The sequence below is a fragment of the Stegastes partitus genome, unplaced genomic scaffold (assembly GCF_000690725.1).
Source record: "Stegastes partitus isolate 25-593 unplaced genomic scaffold, Stegastes_partitus-1.0.2 Scaffold195, whole genome shotgun sequence".
Classification (NCBI taxonomy): domain Eukaryota; kingdom Metazoa; phylum Chordata; class Actinopteri; family Pomacentridae; genus Stegastes; species Stegastes partitus.
Genome location: NW_007577926.1, coordinates 772,010 through 792,818, shown reverse-complemented (window position 1 = coordinate 792,818; position 20,809 = coordinate 772,010).

Genomic DNA, 20,809 nt, shown 5'->3' with positions numbered 1-20,809 from the left:
GGACACAGATCAATTAATACATTAACAAACGATCGCAAGCACTTCATCTTGCAATATGAAACCGGCGGCCTGGACTCGCTGCCCTCCCGCCCAGAATGGCTGATCAGCTCTGCCTCTGTACGCCGTCCGTCATGAATTTCAACATCCTCTGCCGGTTGGGCTGCAAACCTGTCTGTGTGGGTTTGTAATGTCTCACCAGAGGCTGAGACCATATGCATGCATTGTAACCACAACACATGCTGCGCATATAGGCAATGTGTGCAATAAAATGCACATATAGGACTGCTTCCAGCTATCGTCTTCGACTAAGAAAATCTAACCTACTGATACAATTTGCAGTATAATGCGCCATATATGACCAAATCGCAACAGCTTTGATTGAATGTCTGCCTAAAGGGAATCCACTCCTGCTAATGACCACAGCCCCAAAGCCCCAAACCAGCTCCTTCTTAAGCCACTGCATGTGGACGTCTGTCGTTTTCTTTTTTTGTTTTTTCTTCCTCCCTTTCCTGATAAATAAAAACAAAGCATTAATGCAGGCCAAACACACCATGTGAGGAGCCTGCGGCACACTTGAGTGCGTTGGTTGGGGAAGTCTAACGTAAACCATTGCTTCTTGCCATGCCATATATATCCAGTCTCCCCATTACCACCATCTCTACTCGACAGCAAGGGCCCTGCACTGCTAAATTATTCATCACACTGAGGGGAGGACAGAAGCATGCATGGTTTCTCCACTCCATGCCTCTTCCCTTTTTCTGTCTGTCTCTAATGCAAAGGAACAGCCGGGTGGAGAGAATGATATACAGGCCATCTCTCCATCACTGTGTGGCCATTGCAGGAGATGTCGCCTCTACTTCCTCCAATTACCACAGTGGAGTTGAAGTTGGCTTTCGGGTTGAGCACTGTGGCGGACCAGACGGTCGCTGGCTCGCCCGTCGCGCATATGGGGGGAAAGGTGGGTGGCACCCAGGGGCCCCATGCATAACCTGGGACGTCTTTGTATACACATTCATCTATATCAGTGGGCAACAGGGAAATGTAAGCCAAAGGTAATTGCCCTGGATAAGAACATCTGCTTGGTGAATAAATATTCTAATGAGGGGAGCTCGCAGGTTCCCCAGACTGATGCACGGCTGACAGGCCTCCGGAGGGACCGCAGGTAATGCTCACCACCTGCAGTTCAAACAGGAGGCAGTCGCACCCTCATCTCGCAGCTAAACGCTGGCCGACTAACACACACACACACACACACACACACACAAGCCCACGCACACACACACACACACACACACACACACACATCAGATGCCAGGTATGGTATAGTAAATCACTGACTGATTGTGATGTCGCTTGTCTCAGAAATGACAAGTTTATTGCTAGCAGTTTCACTTTTCGTGCAAACTAGCAAATGTTTTGATGAGTGGGATTTTATTTTATTATTGTTCTATTTTGCAACTAAAGTTCAAACGCCAGCAAGGTGAGAAGGCATCCATTATTCTGTAAGTCTACTTCCTGGACCGCTGCGTGAAGCTGGAATTGTAATATTTTGCAAAACTCCTGCCCTCTCTGTTGCTCATATTTCCTGGCTTAGTAGACAAGTGTATGTCACTGATTTGTGCAGTGGACACAAACAAATTTAATATTTAATGCTTATTTGTGTGACTATTATTTTTCAAATTATTTCAGCAATCGTAAGGTCAAGAAAACTTTAGAGTTTGACGAAAAAACATATCACAATATCCTTGAGCCCAGGATGGCATCGTCAAATTACTTGATAAGAATTGCTGAAAAAGAAAAAACAAAAATCCCAAGATGTTAGATTTTCTATGATAAAAAACTGAAAAAACAACACATTCTCATATTTGGGAAGCTGTAAACAGTAAATAACTTTTTAATGATAAATGATTCAAACTATGAATTTATTACCTTTTTTCAGATTTTAGACTGGGGTTATTTAAATTCCCTGTATGATTTTTAGCTGTGGAAATATTGACCTTTTTTTGTATGTTTTGGGCAAAACATTATCAAGAACATATTTGGCTTCTGATCATTCAGAAATCTGGCATCCTGAATCATCAAAGTAAAAAAAAAAAAAGAGAGAAAAAAATATTCTGAAGTTGTAGAGGTAAATGATGAAATGAGTCATGTGCTGAATTAATGCTCGCAGCCAAATAGTAAATGTTGCTCCTCGAGTGAGTACAAAGTGAACCGAGTAAGTTATTTAAGTTTCATTTAGCATAACAATAATGGATCCACTGATAAACATATGCAATCACGGATGCAATAACTCCTCCCTGTACGCCGAGAATAAACCCATTACAGTGTATGAGGCCCACTGTCACAGTGATGAGCCTGCAGGGCTGTAAACTGTCAGCATTACTGCTTCACTCTGTTCAGCCCTACATCTGTGTGTGGTCATCACTCTGACCGGCTGGAGGGGGAATTGGTGGTGAAACTGGAGGTGGAGAAAGGTGAGTTGCATCCTCAAAGAGTCCAGAAGACAGTGATGAGCCTCTCTCAATAAGCACCGACACCCAGGAGACACCTCGAGACCGAGTATCAAAGAGGCCTAGGTTGGAGCGAGGCCTCAAAAAGCGCATGTTGTATTAGTTCCTCTTAGTTATGACATAATTTGGAAATCATACACCGTCCTGTCACTTCCAGTATACTTGGAAACAAAAAGGAAACTTCACGTGTGGTTCAAATATGAGCTCACCTCCCTACATGGAGTAACTTTGGCCCCAAAACAGCCTCTCTCTCCAGAAATCTGAGCTGCAGATCAATACCTAGAGCTGTTTCATTCATAGCATGCATAACGCTTTTGTTATTCATGCTTTGTTTTCTAAAAAAAAAAAAAAAGTAGTTCAAGTATAAAGTCATTTATAATGGAGTCATCCAGGTAAAGTAACTTTCCCACCCTAAAAAAAAGATGCTCTCTCCCCGGAAATCTAAACTCACGATCAATAGCTACACACACACACACACACACACACACACAGTCTGCAGGAGACACATCTGTAGCTGCATTACAGCTCAGACTGTTTACAGTGGCTACGCTGGAAATATCCGTTTACTTTGTATTTCTGTGAAGGTACAAAATTCAAGTTAGCAAACCAGCGGAGGATTAAAATGATCTGCAATATGCTTTAGTGAGAAATTAAAAAAAAAAAAAAAAAAAAAAGGGAACGCAAATGCAAAAAGCAGCGAGCACTGGGCGGGTATTGTTGTGGTGAGAATGCAAACCACAGAGGAGACAAAACCAATCTTACTAATCACACATGATCTCAAAGAGAATTAATCAGCAGCTCTGGTTAACAATCTGTAATCATCCTCATTCTGCGCTTAATGCCGTTTAATTTATGAAATTCTGGCTGACTTAGATATATGGGCAACAAAAACAACAACATCGCAAAAAGCATATTGAACACAGCGCAGATGAGGAAATCATAATGTGTCCCCGAAAGACCCCGAGCAGCTCATTGTCAGACACCGGTGTTAAACTGGAGGAGATACAGTTTCAAATGGCAGACATGCTGCATGCTGGGTAGTTGGACTGTCGGTGGAAGTTGAATAACAATACTTGTAAAGGTATTCGTGTTGGTGATGATCACACTCCAACATCTTCTCTCATTTAAAGGCTGAATAAACCGGAGACATAAACACAGGCCTCAGTAGCTGCTGGCTGCAGCACCCAGCATCAGAAAAAAAATACAATAAAAAAAAAAAACACATGGAAGTGGAAAAACCGTCAGCTCCGTTCATGCATGTGGGAGGCGCCGCACCCCACACACACACACACACACATCCAAACTCACACTGTATATACTGTAACGGCTGAAACACGCTCTGACGCATCCGCCACACATGTTATACACACCAGCTCTCTGAACCATGCCTGAACACCGCGAGCGGAAAAGATTTCCACACTTTGTGGTCCGGTACTCACCCAAAAGTACATCATCATGGTGGAAGCGGGACAGGTGTGGGCCGATGGGCGGAGGAGAGCGGGGCCGTGCACTGGGACCAGTCCAGCCAGTGTGGGTGTCAAGAGGAGTCCGAGCGTTTTGGACAGAGAGCGTTACTGGTCCCTGTTCCACTGAGGCAGCCCTCCCTCTCAACTGTTCAATGGGGCTTGACTTGAGGTTTCCCCCCCTTCTTCTTCTTCTTCTTCTTTCACTTGTTTCTCTACAAGCAGCTTGCTCTTCAGTTAATTTTTAAAAGCCCCCTTTCTTTCTTCTTCTTCTTCTTTAACCCAGGAAAGAGGGCTAAAAAGCAGACGGGAGAAAGGAAAGAGAGCTGGGGAGGTGTTGTAACCTCTTTTTTCTTTTGACACTCTTCCACTCCACTTGCCTCTCCACACCACTCACTTCGAGACTCTCTCTCTCTCGCTCTCTCTCTCTCTCTCTCTCTCTCTCTCTCCCTCTCTCTCTCCCTCCCTCTCTCTCTCTCCCCCCTGTGCTGTCTCTTATTGGTGAATGTGAAATCAGTCGGTACGGCGCCGAGGCTCAACTAGAGCAGCAGGAGCAGCAGCCTGCGCTTGACAGCTGCCTCCAGCGTTCCTCCACCGGAGCCGTGTTGCTCTGCATAGAGGAGTGCGCCGAACAAACCAGGATCCTGCAGACGGTACTGTAAAATTCAGCGTCCCGGGGAGGGGAGGGGAGGGAGGGAGGGGAGGAAGAGGGGGGGGAGGCAGGAAGCTGGGAGTCGTGGTGGAGAGCTCTGCGGGGAGTGGTGGGGGGAGGAGGGGAATGAGACTTGTGTTGAGGATGATGCTGGTGATAGTGGAGGACTAACAGATCGCTCCTCTTTCTTCTTTTCACTGTCTGTGACTGAGATGAGTTGCACTGAAGTTGTGGCAGTTTTAGTTCATTGAAAAGAAGAAGAAGGCAATGTTGAAGGAGGGGAGAAAAGGAAGAGGGGAGGAGGAGGGGGGGGGGGATCTCAGAGAAAACCTTAAAGTATGCCACAGGCAATTGGGAGGCACAGCCTATTTTCCACTTGTTTTCTACTTTTAGCTGCTGAGCTTCTTCATGTGTGTGCCTGTGCATTCTCTTTTTCTCTCCCTCCAGCACAAGCAACCAAACTCGTGCGTTGGTGACCAGGCTTTTGGTAAAAAAAACAAAAAAAACAAAAACGTTTTTCAGGTGACGTGCTGTGGCAGATCAGAGGCCAGATGAAGTTGGTGTGAAATACCTTTGTGTGCCAAGCTATATTACATTACATGCTTTAGTGTGTTTTCCATCTGGCGGCTATAAAGGGGGAGGGGAAAACGGGAGTGAGGGGGGGGAGGGGGAGGGGAGGAGAGGAGAGGCAAGGGGGAAGGCTTGGCGATCTTCGAGACAGCACTGTAACAATGAGCCTGCCTCAGCAATTTTCAAAACATATCATCAATACACGACTGGGAGCTTGCGCTTTTAAATATTAACCCTGTGGCAACCGGGGCAGGCTGCGGAGAGCTCGAGTGGTTTTGCGGCATCCTCTAGTGCTGGATCATCCAATAAAAGACGTCCTGGGGGATGAGCTAATTTGCTGTAGGATCCTAAAGAACATTTGCCAGCTATAGAGAACATTGCCGTAATGAACAGAGCAGATATATTCAGGTTATGTTACCCATCAGTAATTGCCACATAAGGAGGCAGAGTTAGATTTGCAGCTGGCTTTGAGCGAATTGATACACAAGGGGCCTCATTCATATGGCGTAACTGTCATCTTAAATTTATCACCCATTTTATTTTTCCTCCTCCTTCAGAAAAGCACAAGTGAAATATGAAATTGCATACAGGCAGTCAAAGAAGGGCAATTAGTAATTCTGCAAATATTGTGATGTTTTAGAACAACGGTTCATTTCAGAAGCGAAATGCGCTTTTAATAAATCAAGGCATGCATCATATAATTCTTGGAATGCTCCTGTGTCTCGATATCACATCACAATCCAGCATTTCTATTACTTTGCGCACACAATCTCTTGTTGGTTGCACATACAAGCCCTCCATATCTTTATACATGTCCACCAGAACTCAATGGATTTACATTAGCAATCACAGAGTGGATAACCGCCCCACTCCTCCATCAATCTCTGATGGGAAATAAAAATGAAATGCACTTCTCAGGCAACTCAGATTAAGGATCACGCTTTTATCAAATACTGAAGTCTATTTCAAGTCCTGCTCATAAATAACTGAGGGGGAGAGAGGGAGGAAAAGAACGAGGGTGTAGGCAAAAAAAAAAAAAAAAAAGAGGGAGAGAGCGGAGGAGAAGGGGCGCACAGGCGGGGGCGGTGAGAATGTAGACAGAGAGCATCATGGTCTAGAGCTAAGGGCACTTGGGGTTGGAGGGATTAGGGAAAAAAGGTAGAAAACGGGAATCGGACGGCATTTAAGCGTCATATAATCCTTTCTAGGAATCTCCTTCAATTACTGATGAAAATGGAAGTAGGTGGTGTTTTTTGGGGTGCAGACGTGGTCTTCCCCGCATTCTGTCTCCGCGTTGCATTTCTCCCAAGCTCCACACTACTTACCAAGGATGCGAGTGGCTTTCCCAACCATTTACATTTCCCACCATAGTCTAGACACTCCCCAGAGACTCTGCCATCCATTATAAAGATGGAGCTTTCAAAGAGAAGAGGAAATGAAGGCCTCACACAGAGCGTGTTCTGCCTAAAATGTCCGTCTGTCTCCGACCCTCACTGACTTGAGATCTGTTGTCTTAATATTTTATGATGATCTCACCTCTCTTCTGTAGTGCGCTGCCTACTTACAGAGCATCTTCTGTCAAACTACACTCAGATCAAGTCATTAGAAAGACTCCAGAGGAGACAATGAGCAGCACTTCCCTCGAGTTCTCACTCTCATCCCCTCAAACTCCCCGCGGAGTTCTGGGCTATAGTTATGGCTAGTTCGGCCTTTTGTCCTCATTCATCAAACGCTCGGCCTTCCTCTGTCTGGTCTCAGCTGGTGTGAGCCCCGGTCAGGTTGGCTGAAAACAGAAAAGGGATGCGGCTCCATCCTGAGTCTCCCAGGTTGGTTTTTCTCTAATCACACACTTCACTTTATGGAGTGACCCGTTTTACTACTTGGCGACAAGGGTCCGCAGCTACGCTCGTTTTATCTGTCCGTGTGTCTTCATCAGCTCCACAGGTAGGTATTGACATTTCTATACTACATGCATCACACCAAGAAAGCACAGCACCAAAGACTGTGCAGAGAGATGCTGTTCTGCACAGAAACAACAAGAAAAATGAAGGTTCTTTTTCACTTCTTTCTCCAGATTGCAGTTAATTAAGATTTTTTTGGTGTTGTTTTTGTGGTGAAGAAGATTCATATTGCATTTCTATTTACTTATTATTCCTGCAGCGACTAGAAGTTGTACCAGGTGCAGCTGCTAAATGCTCGCTAGCGCTCAGGTAATAACACTCACATGAGAGATTTTTCACATTAAAAAGAAAAAAAATCTATTGAAATTGGTGATAATTAAGCTTATGTTTGGACTGCTGCTTACTGTAAAGATAAAGGAGATATTTTGTCATGCCATCAAGACATCTTGACAGCCAATAAAAATGCATAAAATAACAAGAAAAATATGTGTTTTTAGTTAATTTTGTATCTCCAGCTTTCTGACATAGCCGGCATATTTAGCCTTGAAAATGGTAATGCTTTGCTTTCTATCCCTGGAAGATATCATTAAACATCATTTGTAAGCATACATTACACTATACGCAGCAAATCGCCCATCTGGTGATTTTGGAACTCACTGTCTGGGAGACAATAAATCCATTGTATGGTTCCACGTAAAGAAACCCACTAAAGTAACGCCTCTGTGTAGACATACGTAGAGTACATTAAACATAGCCGTGTGCACAGACTGTATGTAGTGTTAATAATGCAGTGTTTACATCTTGGCATTGAGCAGTCGAGGCTTAGGGGTACAAACTGGCAGGGCTGTGCGGTAATTAGGGGCTGTGTGTTGGGGATGTGAAGGCTTGCTGCGTGTCATGCTGATACCACTGCTGGGCAGACCTGGTGTGTCAGCAGCAGGCGGACCGAGCGCTACACGAGGCCACACCTTTCTGTCACAGCAGGGAGTCGCACCTTTCACTTCAACAAGCGCTCCTGCAGGCTCAGAGCTCGGCCGTTAGTCAGAGGCCTGAGAGGCGACACAAAGGATGTTAACTCTGTGACAGCGGGCGCTAGCTGTCTTCGCAACATGAGTAACATGTGTTTGTATTAACCCTTTATGTTTGTTTGCATGATGGCGTCCAGGTGCAGCAGAAGTATTAGGACCAGATTCAAAGCAAACTGGAGTTTTAATGTTTTTGAATCGCTTCCATTTTTTGTGTGCAACAACTTCTTTGTATTAGATCCTACTTACTGTTTGTTTCTCTAAACTTTCTTTTTAATGCATTTCTTATTTTTAAATTTCCATGTCTATGTTGAATTAGTTTATTTATTGGAGGATTTTTGCCAATTCAAATCAAATTATCCCTGCTGCTCTGAAACCATATACGTGGACACACCATATAAACCGGATTACCTTACATTGTGAAGACAGAGCCTAAATCAGAGGGATCAGAAGGTAAAAGCGCTACATTTTTCGTTGTATAATTTAGTTAGAAGTTTTCAACATCTATATCGCGTAAACATTTAAGATACTGATGTATAAAGTCTTCCAGGAGTTTAAGAAAATCTTTCTTTTGTTCTCGTTTGACTACTTCATGGCTCTGAGAGAAAAGGGTGTGCTTTTGACGCAAAACTCATAAAGAAATAGGTTAAAGACACAAGCATTCTAGTCCTGATCAAAAGCATTGGATCCTACATTACCCATAATTCAACTTCGAAGTGCCTTTTCATTACAGGTTTTCTTCATTGTTAAGGGCCATGTTTTTCAATCTTCACACCTCCAGTTTGTAACAGCAGCTTTGTATTTGCAAGCTAATGCCGCTGATGACATAACTATGCAATCCTGTGTCTGAAAATGTAGCTTTTATATAATTAAACGACATCCTCATTTACAGGCTGAAGAAAAACACAATTTCAATTTGAAACAAACACGTTATCTCACAGAAAAGTAAGGACTAAAAGTAGGAGTCCTTAGAAGACAGTAGGAGCCACAAGGGTCGTGCCCAGAGGATGGAGGGGAAGGGAAGCGTCATAAGTCAGCAACAAGACTTTCACCGTGAGCCTGCAAACTGTGTGACACATTATTGTTGTAAATAAATTTAGTTTTTAATAGTTGCTTACTTTTGGTTTTCACTCTCTGTTTGGTTAGGATTAGGCACCAAAAGTACACGGACTGAGAAAATATCATGATTTGTTTTAACAAGCCTTTCACAACATGTTTTAAGCTTTTAAAGCAATAAAATAAATGGAAAATATATGTTTATCTGAAACTAGCTAAAGTTTTGGGGGTTTTTTTCCCCCACTAATCCGATCATTAATTCTCTCATGTCGTTTTCCTAAAAATACATACCTTAGGTACTGTAGATTAGCTGCAGTACCTCTATCTCTTATATTTTAATATTGCAGGGACCATAGTATGTGGGCATTTCCATGTCGGCAAGCAGAGAGCACTGTGGGGGTTTAGCTCGTAAAGGGGCACCATGACAAAGTCGTCTGTGATGATAAATTACCTACGGCTAGCGATAACTACAAATTCATGCTGTGGAGATAGAGTGCTATCGTCCAGTGATGAAGTAACAGCCACCTCAGTAGCTCACATCGTGTGTCTGTGGCTTAAAACAGTCTCTCAGCATGAGACAAAAGTTCAATTTAAATAACTGCTGTCATATGTTAATCAATTATTATACAGTTATTAATACAGTTATTAGAACATAAACCATGCATGTGACAGTGGATATAATCAAAGGATCAGGCAGAACCAACCAGATCCAAATGGCCTATGATTCCCTAAAATATAAACTGGAAATGCAGTTCAGTTGTATAGGAATATCTTTTACTTCAACATTCCTTAAAGGCCACACAAGAAATGACTACTTTTTCCATGAACTGAGCGGTGCTAAACACGACGGCTAAACTGAGAATCATTTAAAATCAGTGGACTTATTGGAGAAGCTATTTATATGCTACTAATTACCCATCCTATGACATCAAAATCTATGCTTTGAAAACAGCGCCATGTAGTACCATTTGAACCATGAAATATTTTAATTGTGTTCCTTCCTCCTCTTTATGAGCAAGAATAACAGCCACATTTTTCTAAAATAATCATTTCTGTTTAATTAGAAGCCATATCTCTGTTACCTGTGGTGTTTGAAGTCTTTATCATTTGTTGCATCTTTCAAAGACTTATTTATTGGCTGCAGTGTGTGCTGTGTGTGTGTGTGTGTGTGTCGGTGCAGTTTTTTGCTTCATTAGTGCATATATTATATTAAATATATATTTCACTGCCAGCTCTTACAGTTGTAAAGAGAGGGGATTCAGTATCTTTGCCACATGCAACGCCACCAAGCCCAACTGGAGTCCTAACAGCCTCTTGCATCTCCGTTTGACATTAATTGATAATCAAACAAGCCTTCACATTAGACATTTATGAGATCAGCTGAATTATCTATTTAATGTAACCCAATTATATGCAACCCTTGTGCACCAATCAACACTAATTCCTGACTCATAAATGACAGCTACAACGACAGATTGAATCAATAATAAACATTGATGAAAACTTGCGACCCGCTTAGAAAGAGGGTAATTAACAGGAAGAAACGGGGCTGTGCTGAATTTCTTTTTTCTTTAGGAAAATTACTCTCTGATCCTCGTGGTTTACGCCGCTCAAAAGAATCTCTTCTGTATTGCAGCTCACATTCCACCATCAGTGAGAGTAAGTGTAAAACAAACATTCAATTTCCCTTTGACAATTAGGGATAGACATTTATCATTAATTCTTAACACAAGCTTCGACTGCTCCAGTTCTTAATTAAAACCTTGTAATTTTTTTTTAAAACTGTTGCCAGAAAAATACATTTCATTAATTATTTAGTCAGCCTTTTTTCAGTACTAGCTAACTACCAGGCCAGCTTCAGCTGTGGAAGATGTGAATCTATATCTATCACCTGAGCTAGATGTGTCTCAAATGGGACTTTCCTACCTGAAGAAAAAAAACCTCGTTAAAAAGGCTGATAAGAAATAAAATGCTGGAATGCGGTGGAGCCCCCTGGTCTTACATCCACTGCAGAGGACTGTCACATCCTGTATGTCGAGTCTTGCTTTAACTAACACACGTCAACAGAGCAGGCATCAAAAGCAGCCCATTAGAGGCTTTAGGGAATTCCACACCTGAAGTCTGTTGGGTTCAACAAAACCGCATGAAACTCTTCCGACAAAATGGAGGTAAGTGTGCACAGAGGGGCCTGCTGCTCTTACCAGTCTTGTAAAGAGGGGCACTCCCAAATGCCAGAGGTGATCGTTCAGCAGTCCGCTGTATACCACGTTCCCGAAGACAGCAATGCTTCCTGACTTACACAACGTGTTTCCTGCAGGGACACAAAGAAACACAGGCAGGCGTCATTGAAACGGACAAGAAGCAGCAAGGGGCAACTGCATGCACTCCAGCAGCAAAAAAACTCAGCTCTGAGGGGAAAAAAAAAAAAAAAAAAAAAAAAAAAAAAAGAAGCAGATTCAATCAGAGGAAATCATTGCACAGGAAGAGGAATAATAGAGAATGCACCATCGATTGTTATAAATATTGATTCCAGAGGTTTATTGACCTTACATGGAGTGACGAATACAGATAGCTAGCTTGTCTTGAATCAATAAAGTTGCACAACTGAGTCGGGATAATCTATCAACATCGTGCAAACAACCAAATGAGGTGCAGCATGAACGTGGCAATGGTGAGAAACATTTATTAAATAGAAAAAAGAAGGCGCGGGGGGGTTGGGGGCTCAACCAACCATCGTCACATTAAAAACATGTCGGATCATCTGCAGCCACATAACCGTCCTGCTTTTTTTTTTTTTGGCACAACCTAAAAATGACATGCCCAAAATCAACCAATTACAGCTCTCATCTGAGAAGTAACACTTTAGAGTTTACCATTTAAATGTCACAATTCATCTTTGTTACAGTAAATGCTCTTTACCGAGGCACAGACAGTGTTACGAATACGTTTTTCTATTTGCCGTACGTCTACTGTTTGGCTTCGTGGGCAGTCGTATTGCAAAACTGTTGCCACAAGAAACTGGAATCTTAAGATTGTTTACACAGATAAAAGCTCCGAGCTTCCACTTTTATAGGATGTGTAGTTTCTAAAGGTGGAGTGAAGAGTTAACTGGATCCAAAAATAAGGTAACAAACTACCATCCTGACCTTTATTCCAGCAATCGCTCTGTCTCCCAAAAATTCTGCTCCTATACAACTAAACTGCATTCTCAGTAATGTGTTAAAAGAAACTAAATTTAATTTAGGGAGAAACATATTTTCTCCCTGAAAGGTAAGACTGCGACAGAGGAGGAAAGGCTTCCAGTTTGACAGAGTCACAGGATGGAGGCATAAGTCAGAAGCAGGTATTTAACCCAGGAGGCCGGGCACGGTGAAACATCTGGGACCATTAATTTTAGAGTTAAGTTTCTTTTTCACTCATTTACTTTCAGTTTACTTTTACTCACTTGGTTGGGCTAAGGCTCCAAAACTGCTTGATAGGTTTAGGGAAATGGCACAATATGGGTTCAAACACCATTTCACAACATGTGTAAAGCTTCTCCTCCAATTTCTGGGTTACCAGGGTAACATGTCCGGCCCTATCAGCCCTTTTTAGCCAAATCAGGACTGATTGGCTGAAAAGGAGCAGCACAAAGTGTTTTCAAAAACAAAAAAAACATGGTAAAGATATGTTGATTTAAACGTATTTGTGATACAAACGTAATGTGCAAGAAAATATACTTTCCTCAAAATGGAACTGAAAGTGTAGTTTAGCTGTCTGGAGACGTAAATTTTGGGAGACAGACCTGCAAGCAGCCACAACTTGGTCCAAGCAAGTGACGCAGTCATGTAGTAACTTACTTTTTGTGACACAAAGTTTGTGGTTTGTGTCACTCTTGAAAAACACATTTTTAATCTCGATAAGAGAGCCAAAGCCCTGTAGTCAGGTCCTGTCCAGACACTGTTCCACTGTAACTTATTGCATTTCTCACTGAGCCTTTTTATCATTCGACTTTCTGCAAAAAGTTAAATGCATTGCTGGGATTTACTATACATAGTCTGAAATAAATAAGCATCTACAACAGCGCCTGATATTAAAATTTGCACCGTTTGAGATTTAAAGTTAAACAACAATTAATTTGTTCGTTCCCATGACTACTGTTCCTATTAAGTTTTACCATGTGCAATACATCTGGGGTCGGCTCGAGATCCGAGTTGGAAGTGGCGGGCTTATGTTTGAGATTACAATACAAATAAAACCCTCAGTATTCACAGCAGGTACACATTAAAAAGCAGCTAACACAATCCCCAAAAAACCCAACAAAAAAAAACACACCAAAGCAATTGTTAACTGCAGCTAGAACTACTGAGAGTAAAGAGAAAACCTACTGGATTCGAATGAGCATCATTACATCATCCAAACTGCACTGCAGCGTGCTGCTAAACCATTTTTTATTTAGCATTATTTTGTTCAGGTATATAATAAAATGCATTTTTCACCAAGTCTAGAGGGATGCGATTCACCTCTCTAGGTCCCTTATGAGACACACAACACATCATTGTAAAGTATTTATTGACATCTACCAAGGCTCTCTTCTGAAGTTATCTTTCCAACATTTTAGCTGTAATCTTAAAAAATCTCTTTATTAAAGTACATTCTACCTCCCAACTAACCTCACATTAGGTAGCAGAGTTTAAGTGCTTGTGGATGCTATTTGTTTGGGGGAAAAAAAATGCAAAAAACTCATCTTTGAATGCCCAAACAACCAGGCACCTATAGTGTCAGGGTGGTGGGAATTGTAAAGTAATATTTGTTAAATCATTTGGACAGGGAGAACTTTTTGTTCAGCAGATCAACACAATCAGAGAACTCAAAATTGATGTTGGCTGAGATCATTTAAAACTCATATTGAAATGGTTTTTAATGAGGGATTTGTCTCAAATGATCTGAAGCCTGTTTTATGTAAATGATTGTAAACTCTTTGTGTTGTTGTGTTTTGGCTTTCTTCTGCTGTTTTATATGCAGTATTTTGTTGAACTAAGTATTTTGTGCTATAATGTATGTCTAGAATGTTGACTTTGATGTATTTCGTTGTTTTGTGTGCATTTTATCGCTTAGTTTTGTGTATGTGAGAAGCTCATCTAGAGACTGCCAATTAGCTGAGGCTATAAACGCTGCACCTGTCTCTGTTAGGGGCCCTCTGATTATTTGCCTGGCTAGTTATTAGAGCCTATATTTTTGCAGTATTGCTATTTTTAAAACAACTTTCGATTAAAATGAATCCATTTAAAAATGTGCTACTTTGACTCTGATGCTATAGGAAGTCCTCTTCTCTGGGGTCTCGAGCAATGTTCCACCCGCGGCCCTATCTGATTGGCTACACATCAACACTGACGGATAAATGTTGTGAAGCTCTTTACAATTATCTGTGAAACATAAATAAACAAAGGCATTTCGACAAAGTTTTGTGTTGGAGTTTGTGTTACTCTAAATTCTGACAGTAAAAGTTTTACACTACACATATATTGGTTTTCAAATATTGCATATCGGTCTCCTTGATTACTGGTATTGATACCAACCCTGAAAAAAAGGATATATGTATAATAATAATAATATACAATAACCCTATACAAATGAACATTAAACAATAAAATTTTTAAAAATGACTGAACGCATGACTGATACTGGTGAGTAAGTTTACATACCAGGACTGAACTTTTGGTAATTTTCTATAATACTTGAGCAAAACCCAGAGATTGGAGTTTAATGTTGCCTCTATATGGGGTTTTCCGAGTTGCATAACCAGCAAAATAAATAAATAAATAAAAATCCGACAGTCGTATGCTTAACAGATACACAACAACGCTGGCATACTGTCAAGCTTATAGCAACATGTATAGCATCAGCCCTCCTATATAAGTCATGTTCACGGCCTCACAGTTCGCCCTCTCAAAGATCCTCTTAATTAGCTCAGTGCCAATGAGGGGGACTTCACAAACAAAAACACACGTATGCATAGCATGCATGCCCACACACATGTCCCCAAGAGTGTGATGTAGTGCACACTGATGTCCCCATGTATGTGATGAATGCAGCTTATGGAGCAGGCAGCACAGAAAACACAGGTCTCCATTGTAATTTCTGCACAAAGGAACGCTGCAAAGGCACACCAGGGGAGGAGTGAAGCAGTGCTGACAAGCAGCACATGCATTATTTAAAAACAAAAGTAAAAAATGCCCATTAAAGTGTCAGTGGTGCTTTCGGCAGTGCTGGCTTGGGCGCGGTGTGCGTATTACTGTTATTAATGGGCCAGGCGTGGGGGGCATTGCTTCGGTGTGATTGCTCTGCTGCTGTTGCTATCCGCGGTTCAAGCCTCCCCCCCTTTTTTTTTTCCCCATTTCTTCTGTGTGTGTGTGTGTGTGTGTGCGCGAGTGTGTGCAAGTGTGTGTGTGAGGAAGAAGAGAAACAGATAAAGAGCATGATACAGACAGAGACAGAGAGACACCACAAGACCCCGAGTGCACAGTCAATGAGCTCCTACAGCTAATATCATTTCACATTATTGAATGCATATTAAGGCAGAGAGACCTTGTCAGACGAATAGGAGCACCAGTGCTTATATCAAATTCTGATCTGCCTTCACGGCCATGTCTAAAAAATGCCGGGAATGTAGTCAGCATATTGAAAATAAGTGCATACCATTTTTCTTTGCAGTTTAACATCAAGGGCTATACATTACCGCTACTGACACAGCAGAATGAGGTCACTGTGCATGTTGTAATTACAGCTGGGTAAACACTCTGCTCTTTGCTGCAACACTGGAAACACAGAAAGATGCAGGTCTAACTAATGGGGGGGGAAAAAAAAGAGGACGTAAACCTATGACTTTTGAGCCCTTTGCTAAGAGAAAAATATTTAATACATCACTGGGAATAAATAAATTGAACCAAATGAACACGGTTGTTATGATCAGTTCCAGAGTGGTGTAATACACTGAAATCAATCAATGCACTGGGTGTAACACAGTACACAAATAATAAAAGGCTCATCCTTGACCTATTCTTCTATAACCAGTTTGTTATGGTATTATTAATGGTGTTTACGTGCAACAAATAGAGCACATAATCAAATTTTCCATATTTGCATGTAGAAAATGTCACATAAAAGAGACAGCTTAATTTCCCCGCTCGCAAACTCTGCACAACTGTGGAGACAGTGGGCTTTATTTATTTATTATTTTATTTTGGGTTATAAAAAATGCATTCAACTCTGCATGTTTGTACCGCTGGAGCATCCGTTTTTGTTTTTTTTTCTTCTTCTTCTTCCATTTAATGAAACCCGAACCTAACCAGTGACATGTTTCTTGGTGCTTTGCGATTAGCTGTGGATAATGTGCTCTTTTTCCTGCCTTTTTTTTAGGGCCTTTCTCAGCAGTTGGGTGTTCTCTCATCTGCAGACTTGACAGCATTGAGCCCAACCTCTGATTAATTATTAATTGTGTGATTAAAGCGTGCGTTGGTGTGGGTGCAGGCTACATGTGTGGCTCGCAGGGAGGGGTAGAGGAATGCAACCTGCAGTCTGCTTTGCATTATCTACAACTTATGACTTGTTATTTCTTGCATTTCAGAGCAAAAAAAACATTTAACTCCAGGCATCAAATTATTTAAAACCCAAATCACCGGCAATGTGAAATTCTAGCAAGAGCAGAAGAAAGGAAGGAGAAGCTATTGTTTTATTAACTGAGTGATGCCTAGCTGAGTCCGGCTCAGTTTTCTTTTGGCTACATGTCAGGGCTTCTTTTTTGATTTCAGTGCAATCATATATGGAGAGTTTGGCCCACGTAGATTTCAAGGCTGACGTTGCTACCAGTGTTTTAGCTTAGAATGTGCTTATAAATTATTCTTCATGCAAAGATTTAACCTTAAACTTTTCAATTTTTCAAGCTTTTCCGAGGTATAAAACATCACTGCATAAGTAGATATAAACTTTTGTAAGTGGAATCTGTTCAGGTTGTGTAAGTGTTTATGTCTGCATTTCTTAAAAAATAAAAAGCATCATATCCAATACATCAGACTTAATGCATTGATTACGCCGCAAAAGTCGTGATCTTGGCAAGTCGTTCTTTTCTGAACTCTATTTCAACTCGTTTCAAAGAAAAAATGTTGCGCTTATACAATTTTCTAAAGCAGAAATGAGCCTTATTAAATCAATTAAAAACACTTTTGTGTACATTAGATTGGTATATTCTTACTGCACACGTTGGTTTTAACTAAATCAAACAACAAACAAGATTGCAGAACTAAACTAAAAGCATTATTGGTGCATTTATTTAAAAAAAAAAAACAAAAAAAAAAGAATAAATTCATACAAAAAACGTTTTCTATTTGTGTGCCTCCATTTTCTTTCTTTTTTTATTGTATCTTTGCTTGACCGTATTATAAATCATGCCTTTAACTTACCTCTGAGTTTAAACAACTGATTGATTGAAACTATTATCAGATTTTTATGATAACTCGTAACTGAAGACTAAAATAGTTGTCGGCTACTTTGAAAACTAACAAAAAATGCCAAATATTCCTTTTTTTTTCCAGCTTCTTAATTGTAAGGACTTGCTGCTCTTCTTTGATAGTAAACAGAATATGTTTAAGTTCGGGTCTGCAGGTTGGGGGAAAAAAGTAATTTCCTCTAATGATATCACCGTGGGCTTCAGCAAATTGAGATGGGCATTTTTACTATTCTGTTGCATTTTATAGCCTTACGATTAAGCAATAATGGAAATAATCATTAGGTGCAGCCCTACACAGTTGAGTAAAATGCAGTAGTTAGTTCACCAAACTTCCAGAGTGTGGTGTCGACATTATTGCCGGCCGTGGTCATTTGGGTACGTGTGCATTGTGCCCCCAGCCGCCTGCTCTCCGGCCTCCTCTCCTGACTTTGCCGTTGGAGGTGGGTCGCTTTAAGCATTCAAACTCCGGAATGTGCAGCTCATTTCTAGCAAAGAGGCACATTGCTGCAATGCAATAAGGGAAAACAACACTTTTAATAATTCAGGCCCTGAGACCGTGAGGGGGGTGAGGTGGAGGGGGTGCGGGTGGAGGGAAGACGTCTTAAAGTACCGCAGAATGGCTCATTTAGCTCCTGCTACGCATTATTAAAGTTGTATCGAACCCCCTCCTGGGTCTTTCCCAAAGTTTTTTTTTTTTTTTTTCATTTTCCTTTCCTCTTTCCCCTAAAGCCTGCGAGGTAACCAATAACAGCTACCAACATTTATAAACGACAGAGTATCCTGCACCTTAGAGGGGGAGGTAAACAATGGTGTAGCTCTTAATCTCTCTTTCTCCCTGTCCTCCCCGCTCACTAGTCCTCCGGTCCGAAATTTGTCAGTGCTTTATCCTGTTTGAACCATAATACAGAGCCCCCGCTGTCCAGATTATTTTCTGCCTGAGCTAAGCCCACGATGCATAAAAAATGTGGGGAATGAACCTTGTATGGAATCAAATTGAGTAATAAAATCGTGTTCGCTGTGGCACTGATGGACGCATGATGGTACCGTTAAGGACGTGTTCAGAGGTACCGTAAATTGCCTCTGAGCCTGATGGCAGTTTCCAGAGTAAAGAGAGTGAATATGAATAAAATACACAGACAGAAGAAAAGTGGAGATGTGCTTTTTTAAAAAATATTTTTAGATGATATTAACTCCTTAACGTTCCGTTTGCTCCTTTTATTTTAAGCATGTGGCTTTCAAGTTGGAAAAAAAAAATCATCTTAATCCACATTTACAGTCAGAATTCATTGCATATTTTCTGTATCATCTTATTTCAGCCCTCGATAAGCTTTATGTTGTTTACACGGAGTAAAATATTCAAGGCTGCCACCCTCCTCGTTTTTTTTATGGAAGCGTAATTCCATCAAATAGAAATATTTCAGATGTTTTTATACATGTTTCCTTAATATTTGGTATAACATGTTTGGTATTTTTGAAAACTTTAAAACCTCAATGAAAAAAAATAAAAAAATCAGCAGTCATTTGCCTAATTTGATGTTCTGCACAGGGTGAGATAAACCATAAACCACCATTTATTAAAGCCTTTCAAATCCTCACACACATGCAGCGGTGGTCCACTTCCAAACAAAGCTGTTTTTCTTTGTGAAAACTTGACATTTCGGAGATACTGAGCAAGGTTTTCAGCCGGCAGCAACAAATTATAATTATTATAATTTATGATTACTGCTTACATTGCACAATACAATGAGAAAAAGTAAAAGCCTATTAAAATGTCCATTTAGAATATATACACCATAAACTGCTGCAGAGACCTTAAATCAAAGCCCACGGTGCTGCAAGAGACACCGAGACTGAAGACAGGAGGTCCGGAGAGAGAGGAAGACAGTGGATGTCAGATGTGTTATGATTGGCTGATATATTGGCCTTTTATGAGAAATTAATGTGGCCAAGTCAGTGTTGTTCACCTACGATATGATGGATATGAAACAGTCATATGATTGATTTCATATGCATTGTAGTGTGTGACACTGGTTGTCTACAAGGAGCCTCACATTTGAATGCTTCAGATGTACCATCGTTACATTCCAGACAAATGATACAATTCACTTAATAGTCAGATTAAAAAAAAAAAATAATAATAATAAATTATAAAACATTTGTACTTTTGTCCTTGGTTAAATGCATAGGCTGTAAATAAAAGATGGACGTAGCCTCTGGGTCTAAAAGTAAAGTCAAACCAGACGTGTCATTGATTTGCATCTTTTCTTATGGCCAGCAGGGGGTAGCTCCTCTAGTTGCATAAATAAGTCTGATTGCATTGGAGTCTATGAGAAAATTAGCCAACTTCTTACTTGATTTGTTACCTTAGTAGACATTTTCCTGATGGGTTTATGGTCTCAATCGCTAGTTTGGAGTCTCCTTCAAAACAGGATGATGTTTATTGTGTAAATTATAATCACATTTAGAGAAAAATAAACATTAAGCAGGGAGCTTACCTTATTATTTATAGGTGGCTAGTTTATCAGCATGCACGTGTCCTAGAGTTTTCAGTCAGATCCACTATTCGATCCGTACGTTTGGTTTTAAAAGAACAAAACTGTTAAATGCCAAACTTTAGGCTTGAAAACCGTAGTAGAGAAACCAATGGGTGTGTTCGGTAATTGGACATGCTGCTGGAGAGTGGTGCCAATCTTCTTATTCATTGCTCTGAAACCAAATAAGAGAATTATCCAAATGGTGACCAATACGTTCTATATTGGTTATGTTTTTTGCTTAATCTGTGACTCAGATCCGTACACAGATTCTCAAATGAAATCTTTCAAATTGATTTTAACCAATTAGACAAGCTCAAAGTCTGGGTGGAACCTTTATGCACAGGACTCGACTTCAAGGATACACTTCAATTGTGTTGTAGTTTGTTGCTAGCACAACTTTCTAGCTTGTGTGGAACAAGCTTTGGGCAGCTGCAGCAGCTCAAACGGTCAATAAGCCATGCGACGGGAGAAAACAATCACTTTACAGGGGATAAAAACAAAAGGAAGATTATGCAAAAAACTGCTACATAAAAGGCAAGCTGGACACTGAATGGACTTTATTTATGTGAGGCTTGCTAGTTTTAAAGCAAATGCAATTTGAAACCAACCTACA